Source organism: Siphateles boraxobius, unplaced genomic scaffold (assembly GCF_051911475.1).
Source record: "Siphateles boraxobius isolate OS27281-9 unplaced genomic scaffold, OSU_SipBor_1 19, whole genome shotgun sequence".
Classification (NCBI taxonomy): domain Eukaryota; kingdom Metazoa; phylum Chordata; class Actinopteri; order Cypriniformes; family Leuciscidae; genus Siphateles; species Siphateles boraxobius.
The window spans coordinates 5771713-5786700 of NW_027508799.1; the positions used below are offsets into that span (position 1 = coordinate 5771713).

General features: G+C 47.7%; 1 non-coding gene across 1 annotated transcript; it reads left to right on the plus strand.

The window, feature by feature from the left end:
* Positions 1-13887: 13887 nt before the first annotated feature.
* Positions 13888-13959, plus strand: trnap-agg (transfer RNA proline (anticodon AGG)). Its single transcript has one exon. It is a non-coding gene; the product is annotated as a tRNA-Pro (tRNA).
* Positions 13960-14988: the final 1029 nt, after the last annotated feature.

Sequence of the window (14988 nt, forward strand, 5' to 3'; positions counted from 1 at the left end):
CACTCAACCCTGTCAAACGCCTTCTCTGCATCTAAAGAAACAACACATTCTGGGATGGCCTGGTTCAGAGAGTATACCACATTGAGTAAGCGGCGGATATTAAAAAATGATTGACGATTCTTTATGAACCCTGTTTGATCAGGAAAGACGATAGTGGGGAGGACATCTTCAAGTCTAGAGGCAAGCACGTTCGCTTAAATTTTAACGTCGCAGTTGAGCAAAGAAATTGGCCTATAAGACGCACAGTCTAAGGGGTCTTTATCCTTTTTGAGTAATAAAGAGATACAGGCTTGATTTAACGTTGGGGGAAGAGTCCCAGTCTTAAGAGACTCAGAAAAAACAGATGTCAAAAAAGGAACAAGTTGAACTGAGAATTTTTTATAGAATTCTGACGGAAAGCCGTCAGGTCCCGGGGTTTTGCCAGATTGTAGAGATGAGATAGCAGCCGCCATTTCCTCCTGAGTAATCGGTACTTCTAAAAGGTTACGAACATCCAAGGATAACGTGGGGACATTTAGTCGGTCGAGAAAATCTTCGATATCCCCCTGCGAAGAGGAGTCAGATGTATACAAAGTAGAATAAAAATATCTAAACTTGTCATTAATAGTATTTGGATCAGTTGTGACCTCCCCATTATCTAGACGAAGACCATTTATAATTTGTTTTGCACGTAGCCCTCGCAGCTTATTAACTAAAACTTTCCCGGATTTCTCCCCACTTTCATAAAAAACACTCCTAGTTCTTCTCAAAAGGCCCTCTATCTCATTGGTTGAAAGCAAGTCAAGCTCTGATTTAAGTTTAAGACGTTTATTATACAGATCTGGCGTGGGAGACCTAGCATATTGTTCATCTAACTTTGAAATATCATTAGCGAGTAAGATTTGTTTTTCTTTAGAGAGCTTCCTTTTATTAGCAACATATGAAATAATTTGGCCTCTAATATATGCCTTAAGGGCCTCCCACACTGTTGAATCTGAAATGTCTACTGATTTATTAACGCTTAGAAAAAAAGGAATTTGGTCAGCAACAAAGGAAACAAAATTATCATCTGCCAAGAGTGAAGTATTGAAACGCCAGTTCCTCCTAGGGGAAGGCAAATTCAGAAAGGTCAAATCAAGAGTAAGAGGAACATGGTCCGATATAATACTACTTTGATATGCACAAGACTGAACTCTAGAAATTAAATCGTTATCCAGCATAAAGTAATCAATCCGGGAATAAGAGTGATGAACATTTGAAAAAAAAGAATATTAGGCTTTGCTTTTAATCTCTTCAGCCTGATTAGTGCAACCAGGATATTTCTGAAAAATTGGGGATAAAATGTGCCAGAGAGAGGCCGGTTACCTCAGTTGGTTAGAGCGTGGTGCTAATAACGCCAAAGTCGCGGGTTCGGTCCCTGTACGGGCCACTCACTTTCTCTCGGGGACCTTCGCTCTGCTCTTCTCGAAAATGACGGGCGGTCTCCCAGAAATCCCTGGTGGCTAAACCGCACACGTATCTGGCCGAAATAGCTCAGTTGGGAGAGCGCTTGAAAAGCAAAGGCTTCATTTGCTCCTTGCTATTGTGCTTCTGGACTCAATGACTTAAATCTCTGATGCTCATGGGAAAAGTTGACACACGCCAAGGTTCCATGGTATAATGGTTAGCACTCTGGGCTCTGAATCCAGCGATCCAAGTTCAAATCTCGGTGGGACCTGCTTTTGCCAGGAATGTGTGCAGTACCTTGTTCGAAAAAACTTTTTCGCCAGCAGTGAGCTGGGATGGACAGCACTGGAGAATTTAGGCATCGATCCCGCTACCTCTCGCTTGCGCCTACTGCTTCCTACCGATTGAGCCAAAGTAAGCCCAAAGTAAGCCCACGTGAGCCAATTGTGTTTCTCTGCTGTGGCTTACTTTTGACCAATCGCGTTCTCTCCTGTGGCTTACTTTTGACCAATCGTGTTTCTCTCCTGTGGCTTACTTTTGACCAATCGCCTTTCTCTCCTGTGGCTTACTTTTGACCAATCTCGTTTCTCTCCTGGCTCTGCTCCTGTGGCTTACTTTTGACCAATCGGCGACCGCTATTATTATCGTCATCTTTGCAATCTTTGCAACAGGTAAGTCTATTCTTCACTACTGTATAATCGATCATTATTTATTCATAAACAGTGTTTGTTTTTAGACAATTAAACATGCCAATAAAGCTAGCTAGCGTGTAATAGCACACGTTTTCTTCTGTACATGTGAACCTGCAACTTTACCATGATATACAGTAAAAAACATGTCACTACTGTCAAGATAATTAGCCGACCGCTAATTAAGCTATATCCTCCTTAAACCATTTTTTGCTGTTGTTAATTTAGTATTTCTTTGTGTCATTCATTACATTATATTGGAGCACAAGAAGATTTTTACTAAAACCTTTAAAAAAAAAAAGTTTAATTCATATATGTTATACTATACTATGTTATACACCGGTATACATATTTATGTTATCTTTTTAAATACTATGTTATACATATTTAAAAAGACATGAATAGGCAAAAACAAGTGTTTTTTGCTTCAACAAATGATTCTCAACTATGTTATAAAAGATATACCAAAACGATTTGATATACCATTTTAAGTTTTAGATCTGTTTGATGATCATATTATTATGAATTGTCATAAACGCCTTTATGTTATATTTGGTGTTTCTTAGTAATCTCTGCCACAAAAGCTAAACAAAACAAAATGATTTAAGCATGGCATGATACCAGCAAGATTGTACCAAGAAGTGTTATTTATTTTCTTATTAATAAGTTCATCACACTATTTACAATTTGTACACAAGGCAATTCAAAGTGATTCACAGTTGTATAAAAAAACAATAATGCTTATGCTCATAATAATAATAATCATTAATTATTATAATTGTTACATCCAGTCAGGAATGAAACGGAGAGTGAATCCAATTGCAAGCACATTTAATTAAACAAATACAAAAACAGGAAATACAGGGAACTCAGAACAGGACAGGAGTAACATAAAACAACAACCGACAGCCAACAACTGAAACACAGGGGTTTAAATACACAGACAAACAAGCTAATCAAGATAACAAGGGGGCGTGGTTAATAAGAAACACCTAGGGAGACTAATAAACATGGACGAGGAACACCTGTGGACACTGAGCAACAACAACAAAAGACAAGACATATGGCAGGGTCACATGACAAACAAGGAATCACGTGATATACAAGACACAGCAAAACCCACACGTAACATAGCCCCCCCCCTATGGGCGGTTCCCGACGCCCCTTGAAACAAAAACACTAAAGTTCAGGAGGGTGGTGAAGCGGAGGTGGTCTTGGGGGAGGGTAGGAGGGCCAAGTCCTAACAGGGGAACGGGACCAGGGCAGAGAAGGTTGCGCAGGGGACCAGGGCAGAGATGAGCCCTCGGACGGCCACGGCGGAGAAGACAGTCCATCGGGCGGCCAGGGCGAAGAAGACAGTCCATCGGGCGAACAGGGCGGAGAAGACAGTCCATCGGGCGGCCAGGGCGGAGAAGACAGTCCATCGGGCGGCCAGGGCGGAGAAGACAGTCCATCGGGCGGCCAGGGCGGAGAAGACAGTCCATCGGGCGGCCAGGGCGGCGAAGACCCTTTGGGCGGCCAGGGCGGCGCAGACACCGGTTCAGGAACAGCAGACAACACAAACACTGACTCTGGCTCAGGAACAGACAACACAGACTCTGGCTCGGGAACAGACAACACACACACTGGCTCGGGAACGGACAACACACACACTGGCTCGGAAACGGACAACACACACACTGGCTCGGGAACGGACAACACACACACTGGCTCGGGAACAGACAAAACACACACTTGCTCGGGAACAGACAACACACACAGTGGCTCGTGCTCAGGAATAGACAACACACACACTGGCTCCGGAACGGACAACACACACACTGGCTCGTGCTCAGGAATAGACAACACACACACTGGCTCGGGAACAGACAACACACACACTGGCTCGGGAACGGACAACACACAGAATGGCTCGGGAACAGACAACACACACACTGGCTCTGGCTCGGGAACAGACAACACACACACTGGCTCTGGCTCGGGAACAGACAACACACACACTGGCTCTGGCTCGGGAACAGACAACACACACACGGGCTCGGGAACAGACAACACACACTCGGGCTCGGGAACAGACAACACACACACTGGCTCGTGCTCAGGAATAGACAACACACACACTGGCTCCGGAACGGACAACACACACACTGGCTCGTGCTCAGGAATAGACAACACACACACTGGCTCGGGAACGGACAACACACACACTGGCTCGGGAACGGACAACACACAGAATGGCTCGGGAACTGACAACACACAGAATGGCTCGGGAACAGACAACACAAACACTGGCTCTGGCTCGGGAACAGACAACACACACACTGGCTCTGGCTCGGGAACAGACAACACACACACTGGCTCTGGCTCGGGAACAGACAACACACACACGGGCTCGGGAACAGACAACACACAGAATGGCTCGGGAACAGACACTGGCTCCGGTTCTGGAACAGACACCAGAACAGAAACAGCCACAAGGAGAGACGTAAACACAGAAACAAACATAGAGCGATTAGGTTCAGGCGTGACTTGAACAGTCTCTGGATCGGCAGACGTGACTTGAACAGTCTCTGGATCGGCAGACGTGATTTGAACAGTCTCTGGATCGGCAGACGTGACTTGAACAGTCTCTGGATCGGCAGACGTGACTTGAACAGTCTCTGGATCGGCAGACGTGACTTGAACAGTCTCTGGATCGGCAGACGTGACTTGAACAGTCTCTGGATCGGCAGACGTGACTTGAACAGTCTCTGGATCGGCAGACGTGACTTGAACAGTCTCTGGATCGGCAGACGTGACTTGAACAGTCTCTGGATCGGCAGACGTGACTTGAACAGTCTCTGGATCGGCAGACGTGACTTGAACAGTCTCTGGATCGGCAGACGTGACTTGAACAGCCTCTGGATCGGCAGACGTGACTTGAACAGCCTCTGGATCGGCAGACGTGACTTGAACAGTCTCTGGATCGGCAGACGTGACTTGAACAGTCTCTGGATCGGCAGACGTGACTTGAACAGTCTCTGGATCGGCAGACGTGACTTGAACAGTCTCTGGATCGGCAGACGTGACTTGAACAGTCTCTGGATCGGCAGACGTGACTTGAACAGTCTCTGGATCGGCAGACGTGACTTGAACAGTCTCTGGATCGGCAGACGTGACTTGAACAGTCTCTGGATCGGCAGACGTGACTTGAACAGTCTCTGGATCGGCAGACGTGACTTGAACAGTCTCTGGATCGCCGCACGTGACTTGAACAGTCTCTGGATCGGCAGACGTGACTTGAACAGTCTCTGGATCGGCAGACGTGACTTGAACAGTCTCTGGATCGGCAGACGTGACTTGAACAGTCTCTGGATCAGTAGAAGAAAGCTCAGGGCTGGACGGGACCAGCGGCGAGGGCTTTGAGCTGGGCGGGACCAGCGGCGAGGAGGACTGAGCCCTGGGCAGGACCAACGGCGAAGAAGACTGAGCGCTGGGCAGGGCCAGTGGCGAAGAGGGTCTTGAGCTGGGCAGGACCAGCGGCGAAGAGGGCCTTGAGCTGGGCAGGACCAGCGGCGAAGAGGACTGAGTGCTGGGCAGTACCAGCGGCGAAGAAGACTGAGCGCTGGGCAGGGCCAGCGGCGAAGAGGGTCTTGAGCTGGGCAGGACCAGCGGTGAAGAGGGCCTTGAGCTGGGCAGGACCAGCGGCGAAGAGGACTGAGCGCTGGGCAGGACCAGCGGCGAAGAGGGGCTTGAGCTGGGCAGGACCAGCGGCGAAGAGGGCCTTGAGCTGGGCAGCACCAGCGGCGAAGAGGACTGAGCGCTGGGCAGGACCAGCGGCGAAGAGGGCCTTGTGCTGGGCAGGACCAGCGGCGAAGAGGGCCTCGGCTCTGGCTTGACGTGGTTGACGTGAAGCTCTGGCTGGACGTGGCTGACGTGAAGCTCTGGCTGGACGTGGCTGACGTGAAGCTCTGGCTGGACGTGGCTGACGTGAAGCTCTGGCTGGACGTGGCTGACGTGAAGCTCTTGCTGGACGTGGCTGACGTGAAGCTCTGGCTGGACGTGGCTGACGTGAAGCTCTGGCTGGACGTGGCTGACGTGAAGCTCTGGCTGGACGTGGCTGACGTGAAGCTCTGTGTGGACGTGGCTGACGTGAAGCTCTGGCTGGACGCGGCTGACGTGAAGCTCTGGCTGGATGTGGCTGACGTGAAGCTCTGGCTGGACGGTCTCTGGCTGGACGGTCTCTGGCTGGACGGTCTCTGGCTGGACGTGGCTGGCGTGAAGCGCAGAGCTTATCCGAAGGGCAATATCAATGTACTGCTCTAAAGTCCATTGAGGGGTGTTGTCCGGCATAAGGTACTCTAGGAGGTCCGTAAGGCCATAACGGAACATGTCTTTCAAGACATTATCATCAACGTCCACCCCATCACAAAGTCCACAAAACTCCTCCACATATTTCCCAATAGGGGCGGTCACCTTGGCTGAGGCGAAAGAGACTGGCTGCTGGATTCATCTTGGGCCGGTTGTTCTGTTACATCCAGTCAGGAATGAAACGGAGAGTGAATCCAATTGCAAGCACATTTAATTAAACAAATACAAAAACAGGAAATCCAGGGAACTCAGAACAGGACAGGAGTAACATAAAACAACAACCGACAGCCAACAACTGAAACACGGGGGTTTAAATACACAGACAAACAAGCTAAACAAGATAACAAGGGGGCGTGGTTACTAAGAAACACCTAGGGAGACTAATAAACATGGACGAGGAACACCTGTGGACACTGAGCAACAACAACGAAAGACAAGACATATGGCAGGGTCACATGACAAACAAGGAATCACGTGATATACAAGACACGGCAAAACCCACACGTAACAATAATATTATAATAATTAATTACATAAAAAACAAATGCTGTAGTAAAATACTTTCAGTTGGAATATGACAGCTGGGTAATGTTCTGTTTATGCCTGTGTCCTTTCAGATTATGTATGCATACCCGGTTTTACGAAGAACCTCTGAGGGTCGACTCCTTATGGGGCCAACTGAGGAGGCCAATAGGAGGGAGATCGTGTTGGCAGGGAGGGCCAGGTGTAAGGAGGAGGTCCTGGCTGAGGCCACTGCCTTTGTGAGGCAGAATGGAGGGAATCCTGGAGACCAGTTCCTGGTTCTGGCTCACTGCAAGATCCAGTTTGGGAAACACCAGGGTCAGAGGTTCCTGTGGCTGCAGGAGAACTCACTGGGGTATGCCTGCTATCTGGTCAGCAGCATTTTGGGGGAGGAGGAGAGGGACAACCCGCTGTCGGCCAACAAACACCTGTTCCTCAGATACACCTCGCAGATCAGGGAGGTAGGCGAGGCTGTGGAGGTGTATCAGAAAAAACAGGCCATGCTGCAGGAGGCCCAGAGGACAGGAGACTCTGGATGTCTGATGGTGGAGTTTGGGGATTTTAAGGGTAGGTCAATGAAGGAGGTGTATGAGGACCCAAGCAAGGAGGCCGAGTCTCTCATCACCTACCTGAAGAAGGCAAAGGCCAGGCCTAACACCAATATGGCCCTTTTCAAAGCAGACGTGCTGAAGAGGCAGGCTCCAGCCCACGTGCCCACCACCACCACTGTGCCCACTGCATCTGTCCTCACTGCTGCTGTGCCCACTGCCACTGTGTCTGTTCCTCCTCCACCTACTGCCACTAAGAACAGGCCACTGCTGGCGACCAATGTGAAGGCCCTGTTGGCGCGGGGGAAGCATTTATCTGCTTCACAGCTGGCACAAAAGATTTTGTCTCCAGCCAAACCCTGTAAGTGATTGCAAGCTTTAAAATCATTACAGTATATATTATGCAGTATATATGTCTAACAAAAATAGGTGTTCAACAGCTGCAGGACCACGTGTACCTCCTGCGTCTGAGTCCGCAGCCCGGAGACAGCTCTTTACATGTGGTGAGTATCACTTAACGCATACAAGTGTGTTGGTGACATGTGCTTAGTGTTTTATGTTATTTTACAGACTCTGCTGCTATGTATTTTTTTGAGGAGGAAGATGACCTGGAGATGGCAACTGTAGCCTCGCAAGCTGAGGAACAACTTCCTCAAGGTATGTAAATCTTAAACAATATTTTACAAACAATTACAAATAAAACAAAACAGTATTTTTTAAATGACATATTATTTTATTTCACAACACAGAGGAATGGCACTTCTCAGGTGTCAATCTACATCCACTCTTTGAGTGAACATCCTCAAAGGAAAAAAGAGAATTTAAAGGTGTATGTAAAAGGTTTTATTTCATTTTTTATCGTAATCACTGACTAAAGCTCATTCTTGTCATCTCACACTTCCCCCACTCCCCTTGGAATAAGTGGCTGTTGTAGTGTTTGGTCTGCTTCGCTTCACACTTGGCTGATCCCATCTTTTTTTCTTCTTGTATTTCTTCTAATGGTGCTTGGATGAAAAACAGGATGATTTTCACTGCTTCCTTCCATCTTTTCATCATCATGTCGTCTCTCTACTAATCATACATGCTTTGCAGTAAACCTTGTAATCGCAGTAGCTGTCCAGCAGAGCCGAGAAAGTCATGCAGTGAAAGTCTAAAACAATAAGATAATTTTGTTGTTTTTTTACGCTCCAGCCACTGCAGGCTCGAGAGGCCCTGCTCCTGCCCCGGCTCGTGCTACTGCCCCTGCCCCTTATCCTGCTCCTCCAGCATTGTGGACCCCTGGCCAGATGTCCCAGTCGCCTGCAGAGCTTCCTGTCCATTGGAAAGAGCAACTCCCATCTTTCCAGCAGGACTGGATCAGGAAGACTCTGTTCAGGGCCAACATAAAAACAGGGAAGCCTGAGCTGACGCCACATCCCAACTTCTGGTGGTATCCTTCCCAGCCCCCGACCGTCTTCACCAATCCCCTACTTTTCCTGATATCTTCTTCTGCCGCCCTCTGTTCCTCTTGATGCCGCTGAAGATGTGGTCCATTCCACTTGTCTGTGTCCAGCCAGCCTGCAATAACCACAAGCTGACAGCTGCTGGCCTTTATCGCACTGTGCGCAAGGTCCTGGACATAGACGGGTGGTATGACATGGCCACAGAGTATCTGGGGTGGAAAGGGTGCAAGAAGAAGTATCCAGCCTGGTCTGAAGACATCCTGGGACAGCTCGACATGGGACACCACAGAAAATTCCCCGCCATTCTGACATACAGGTAGAACACATTCATATTTAGAGCAATGCACTGTAATTTGTTGTACTGTATAAAATCAAATACGTTGATTTACTGATATTAACATTGAAATAATAAGATGTGGCACTGAACAGAATTATTTGACTGTCTGTAGGTACTCGTGTGACTACCGTGTAGTCATAATGATGCGAGAGAGGACCCGAGGCAACAGTGTCACACAGCTTCACAAAAAGCTGCAGGAGCAACACACCTCAGTGTGGTCCCAGCGGACGCTGGAGTACCTCACTGTCTGTGAGCCCTTCACAGACTCCTCCATCGTTGAGCCTCCACTCTTTTCTGCGCCCCCGCCCCTCCCACCCATCCCCAAACCCAAGTGGCTGTTGTCTGTGTATGCCAGAGACGTCCTCTCGCGGCTACCTGAGGTCAAGGCCAAAATAACCTCAGTCTTTGGCTCTGTCCTCAAGATGGACTCAACCAAAAAGGTATAAAAAGTCAAGTTTGAGTAATAATAATTGTTATTATCTTAAATTTTTCTGACATTTGTTTATTCTAGTGTATTTTTTTTTTTTTACATAGGTCACCATAAAACTGTCCGGCGCTGCTGCCAACACTGCTGGTTGGTGCACTAATGTAGGCAATGAGCACGGCCAGGTGTTGGTGTCAGTCCTCACAGCGGCAGAGGGGCATGGATTGTGGCCCATGGCGGTGGGTCTCATGAAGAGGTACAGGGAGGCGGGAGTGGCACCACCCGCCGTCATGTATGTGGATAGAGACTGCTGCAGCCCACACGCGCAGAGGCCAGCAGCCCACACGCCAGCAGAGGCACATCGCCTGTATTCAGGACCCAGTGGGCTTCCCTCTGTACCAGAAGACAGACACACTGAAGAAGGGTGGTGTGGAGCTCAGCTGCTATCGCTGTGCTCGTGGCTCCACCTCCATTTAAATCGCTTCATCCCAGGTAGGTTATAACTTTAATTACCTATTCTGCCATACTGAATACAAAGATAACTAATATTTGACTTTATTTGACCTGTAGGGACCAGTGCCAGTGATGCGCATTTCCAGGCCTATATCCTGGAAGGCCTGATGCGCTGGAACCAGGACCGGATGGATGAAGCAGTGAGGGGAAAGACTGATCTGAGGACCTACAGTAGCGTTGAGAGGGAGGCAATGGACCGACTCAGCCGCAAAGTGCTGAAGATGTCCCTGGATGATCGCTACCAGCCTCCAGGGGCTTACACAGGTGAGAATTATTCATGTTATCTCAAACAAAAGATTATAAATTATACAGGTGTATGAGTGTTTGAGTGTACATTTTTTATATTGTATTTCATATAATTCAACTATTGTTGGAGTTATTTGTACTTTGTTTAATTTAGGCTTAATTTGACCCTTTATAGCCTTATTTCTTTGCTTTCTTTTGCTAAAGTGAATTTGCTTTATTTTGCATTTATGCTTCTTATCTTCTTGTTTAGTATTTTAATTTTTTTATCTGTTAAACTGCGTCAAGCCTACAAACGATCAAACTTTGAAAAGTTTGATTGTTTTTTTTGGTTTCAGTTTGTTATGGACAAATAGCCACTACAGCTATAATAATTTGAATGTGCTTTGTATGTGTGTTCTTTTGCAGGGGAGCTGCTGGGTATGGAGTATCTGTACAGTCAGTCTGAGAAATCCCTGACTGTTATGGATAACCCAGAAGAGGAGGATCGGCTGGTGGAGCAGCTGACTGATGAGGTGGTGCAGGACGAAGGCTTTGTTGAGGAGGAACCTGAGGACCTCACAGTGCCAGTCCTCTATGACCCCATTGAGCCTGTCCCAGTCCACAGCAGCGGCCCTCAGGCCTTCAACCCCTGTCCCTCTGCACCAGGACCATCCTCACTACAGCCACCCATAGGACTGCAGCGCCCTGCCCAGCCTCCTCTGCAGTCTCCTACTCTGCGCCCTGCCCAGCCTCCTCTGCAGTCTCCTCCTCTGCGCCCTGCCCAGCCTCCTCTGCAGTCTCCTCCTCTGCGCCCTGCCCAGCCTCCTCTACAGTCTCCTCCTCTGCGCCCTGCTCAGCCTCCTCTGCAGTCTCCTCCACAGCCTTCTGTCCAGCCAAGTGCTGCCTCTGCTCCTGCAACATCAACTGGGTCCAGTGTTGCAGACCAGGCTCCTGTAAGTAAGCTTCTCATTATTAGTTTCTATTTGCTTTTACACTCAGACATTTAACATGCTGTGTATTGTTATTGTAATACTTTCCAGCAGGCTCCTGTTTTTGGACCCGATTGCGTTGCAGGCTGGGATAAGGTGCAGGATCTGGCTAAGTTCCTGGTGTCCCTCCGTCAGGCACTCTACCTGGACGAGCAGCAGGTCACAGAGGTCATCCGTCTGTGGACTGCTCTTCCTGATGGGGACAAGAGGAAGATCCACTATCAGCCCAGACACCAGCCCAAACTGACCCACGGACGCTTCAAGGCTCCGAAAAACACAGGAGTGACACCGGGTGTGGACAGTGTGAAGAGGTGCCTGATTGGTCATCCTGGGGGGCCATCTCAGTGTCCCAGCACCAGTCGCTTAGTTGAGGCCATGTGTATCAAACTGTGTGCACTTCACAAGTCCCCAGCTAAGAAGGATGGAGTCCGTCTTCCTCGTTGGACTAAGGTGCTCACGGATTACCACCACATCCGAGACCTGGTGCTGAACTGCCAAACTCTGATGGAGGCCACGTCACTTCAGCTGTTTATGCTGAATCAGAGGACTCTCACTCAGTGGTAAGCATGGTTTTACATTGACATTTGAAAGAAAGGGATAGCAGTTATTTATTATGAATAAATTTTTTGATTGCAGGTTTAATCGAAGGGAGAACACCCAGGAAGTGACTGTCCTTACCCAGGGCCTTGCTGCAGAAGACCGCATCCCTGTGGCCAGCTCACAGCTTCCTGCTCCGCGGGAAGAGCTGGATGAGGTTCCCTCCACAACAGGGGCCCGGCACGGGTTTGTCCTTCCTCCTAACAGAGAGGGACAGGCTCCTAAGCTACGGCCGGGCAGACGACCTGCCAGTGCTGCAATTGTGAGGCCAATTACCCCAGCAGCTCCTACTCCTCCCCCAGTTCCTGTGCCACTGCCCCAGTTCATTTTATTGAACACTGCGCCCACGCTGCTGGCAGCTGGTGCAGGTGGCACTTCAGCTGCTCCTCTCCTGGCTCCAACTCCAGTGTTTCCTGACGTGCGAGAGGCTCCTGCTCCCACTGCCCCGGTGTCTGTGTCCCGCTTCACTCAGAGGAACAGATGACGCAGGGCAGAAGAGGAGGCCAGTGGAGCCCACAAAAGGAAATATGTCCGTGAAGTGGCATATAACAAATGCTCTAAGTGTGGCAAGCCCAAAACCAAGGAGTTCGGCCACAGCCGCTTCGGCAGTGCCACGTTTTGCCCGGGTGTCTCTGGTGGCAAATCTTTAGAGGAGTGGCTGGTAGAACAGCGCCAGCAGAAAAAAACCTGGACAGCCACCTCCATGATAAAAATCTTCCAACATAGAAAAAAGATTGTAAATACCTGTAAATAAATATCTATGTGTAAATACAGTTATGTTCTTCTTTTTCTCTCAATCTTTCTGTAATGTCTTGTTTGTTTAATTTATATTACAGAATGTTCTATTCTATTTCTACATTGTTAGTTGTTTATTGTTGTTCATTAATGTCTTGTAGTTTTAGTAAAATAAATACTGTTCACACTCTTATTCATTGTGCTGCTTTTAATTGCCTTGGGACTGGAATGTGCAAACTGGGCCCAACAAATGGGCCCACCCACTCTTTCATAGAGTATACATTGTATATAACACATATATTGTGTGTATGTCCATATATTTATGTGTGTGTGTACTTATTTCAATATTTGTGTGTATTCATTTTAATTAAAAAAATTACATTTCGATATTTGTGTGCATTTGTGTGTATAAAACATTTGAAGTGTCCTAAAATAAATCAGATCAATTACATCAATCAATCCCACACACAAAAAACACATATTTGAATAAACATTTGTATTAGTTTTATTAAACCATAAACATGTAATATGCTTTTTTAAAAATAATATACACAATTAATATCAATCAATATAATGATATGTCACATTGATAACCAAGTGAAGGCGAATGCGCAGTTGATCACACACTAGTCGCGCAGAACAGGGGTTCGAGCCCAGCCCGCGGAGTGTGACTTGTTTCACATGTAAATAAAACTCTTCCATAACGTACAGGAATGTAGCCCGAAAATTGTTGCAGGGCAAATTTGTGCTTTTTTTCACGTTTTCTGCATCCTTTTCGCTTGCATGCGGGGCGCAAAGATTGGACCCCTTCTTTTGCGCAGCGAGCGCTCTACCATTTGAGCTAATTCCCCTCGATGATGGAGTGAAGGTGTCCATCGCTCTCATAGACAAAGACGAGGCGCCATCTCTAGCACGTCTGCAGGTGCTGCAGTGTGATTTCCAATGACCACAAAAAAAGAGGCCGCATTTCCTCTGTGCTGGCAACTTAGCACTGGCTACTTTTTAATTGTAGATTTAATTAAATATTGCGCTTTAAGCCATGCAAGGGGAAATGTTTGCCGCCCGAGAGCAGCAGGGAGGATGTATGTTTCGGTTCGTTGGTCTAGGGGTATGATTCTCGCTTAGGGTGCGAGAGGTCCCGGGTTCAAATCCCGGACAAGCCCATTATTAGGCTTTGCTTTTAATCTCTTCAGCCTGATTAGGGCAACCAGGATATTTCTGAGAAATTGGGGATAAAATGTGACAGAGAGAGGCCGGTTAGCTCAGTTGGTTAGAGCGTGGTGCTAATAATGCCAAGGTCAATGTTTGCTGTGGCGCGTGGATGGAATGCTCATGTTTTGTTCCGGGTGGTGGAGGCCTGTGTTCCAGAGAGGTCCTGCTCAAAACTCTTTTTAAAACACCATCGAGCATCAGTAATAACTTACGACATCGATCGAACGTGGATTTTGTTCTCATAAGGAGGGCACCGGTAACTTGTAACCTATCAGGCTCTCAGGCATGCGGTCAATCGATTCGGCATAGGCCTATATGTACTAGCGTTTTTGCTTCCGTTTGGAGGTTGTGTCCCTCCAACTCTTTGTTGTATGACTCACTTTTGCCTTTGGATATTTTGAGAAGTTTGTCTTCGGTAACCGCTCTCCCACTCGACAGACCGAAACGGAACTTTAGCTCCGGGTTGTGCATATTATTGGCCTGCTCTACTGGGTCAATTTGTATCCCCCAACAACAGATATGGCTCAAACAAACAAAGTACAATCTAAGCCTACCTCTAGGCTTAACCCTGACTTTACCCGCAAGAGGCTATGCCAAGCCTGTGCGAAATGTGAGGCTCCCTTTCACGGGTGCAATTTAGGCACGGATAAAGACCGCGACCAGCCCGAAGCAGTTCACCGCAGTTGCCCGGCTAGCGGTGCCGGGAGAACGAGAGACTGTCAATTGCCATCCAATCACGTATCACTATTGGCATCTTTCCATCTTTGTTCACAGCCAATCAATAAAGCCTGATCCCATCATCTCCGTTTCCCAGCTTCCAATTACTATGATCCATTTCAAACTTTTTTTTTTATACGTATGCATCAATCACGTATCAGTATGTGTATCTTTACCTCACAGTTTACAGCCAATCAATAAAGTCCATTTCCGAAATCTCCGTCTCCTTGCTTTTGTTGACAACCAATCGCTATCCTTCATTC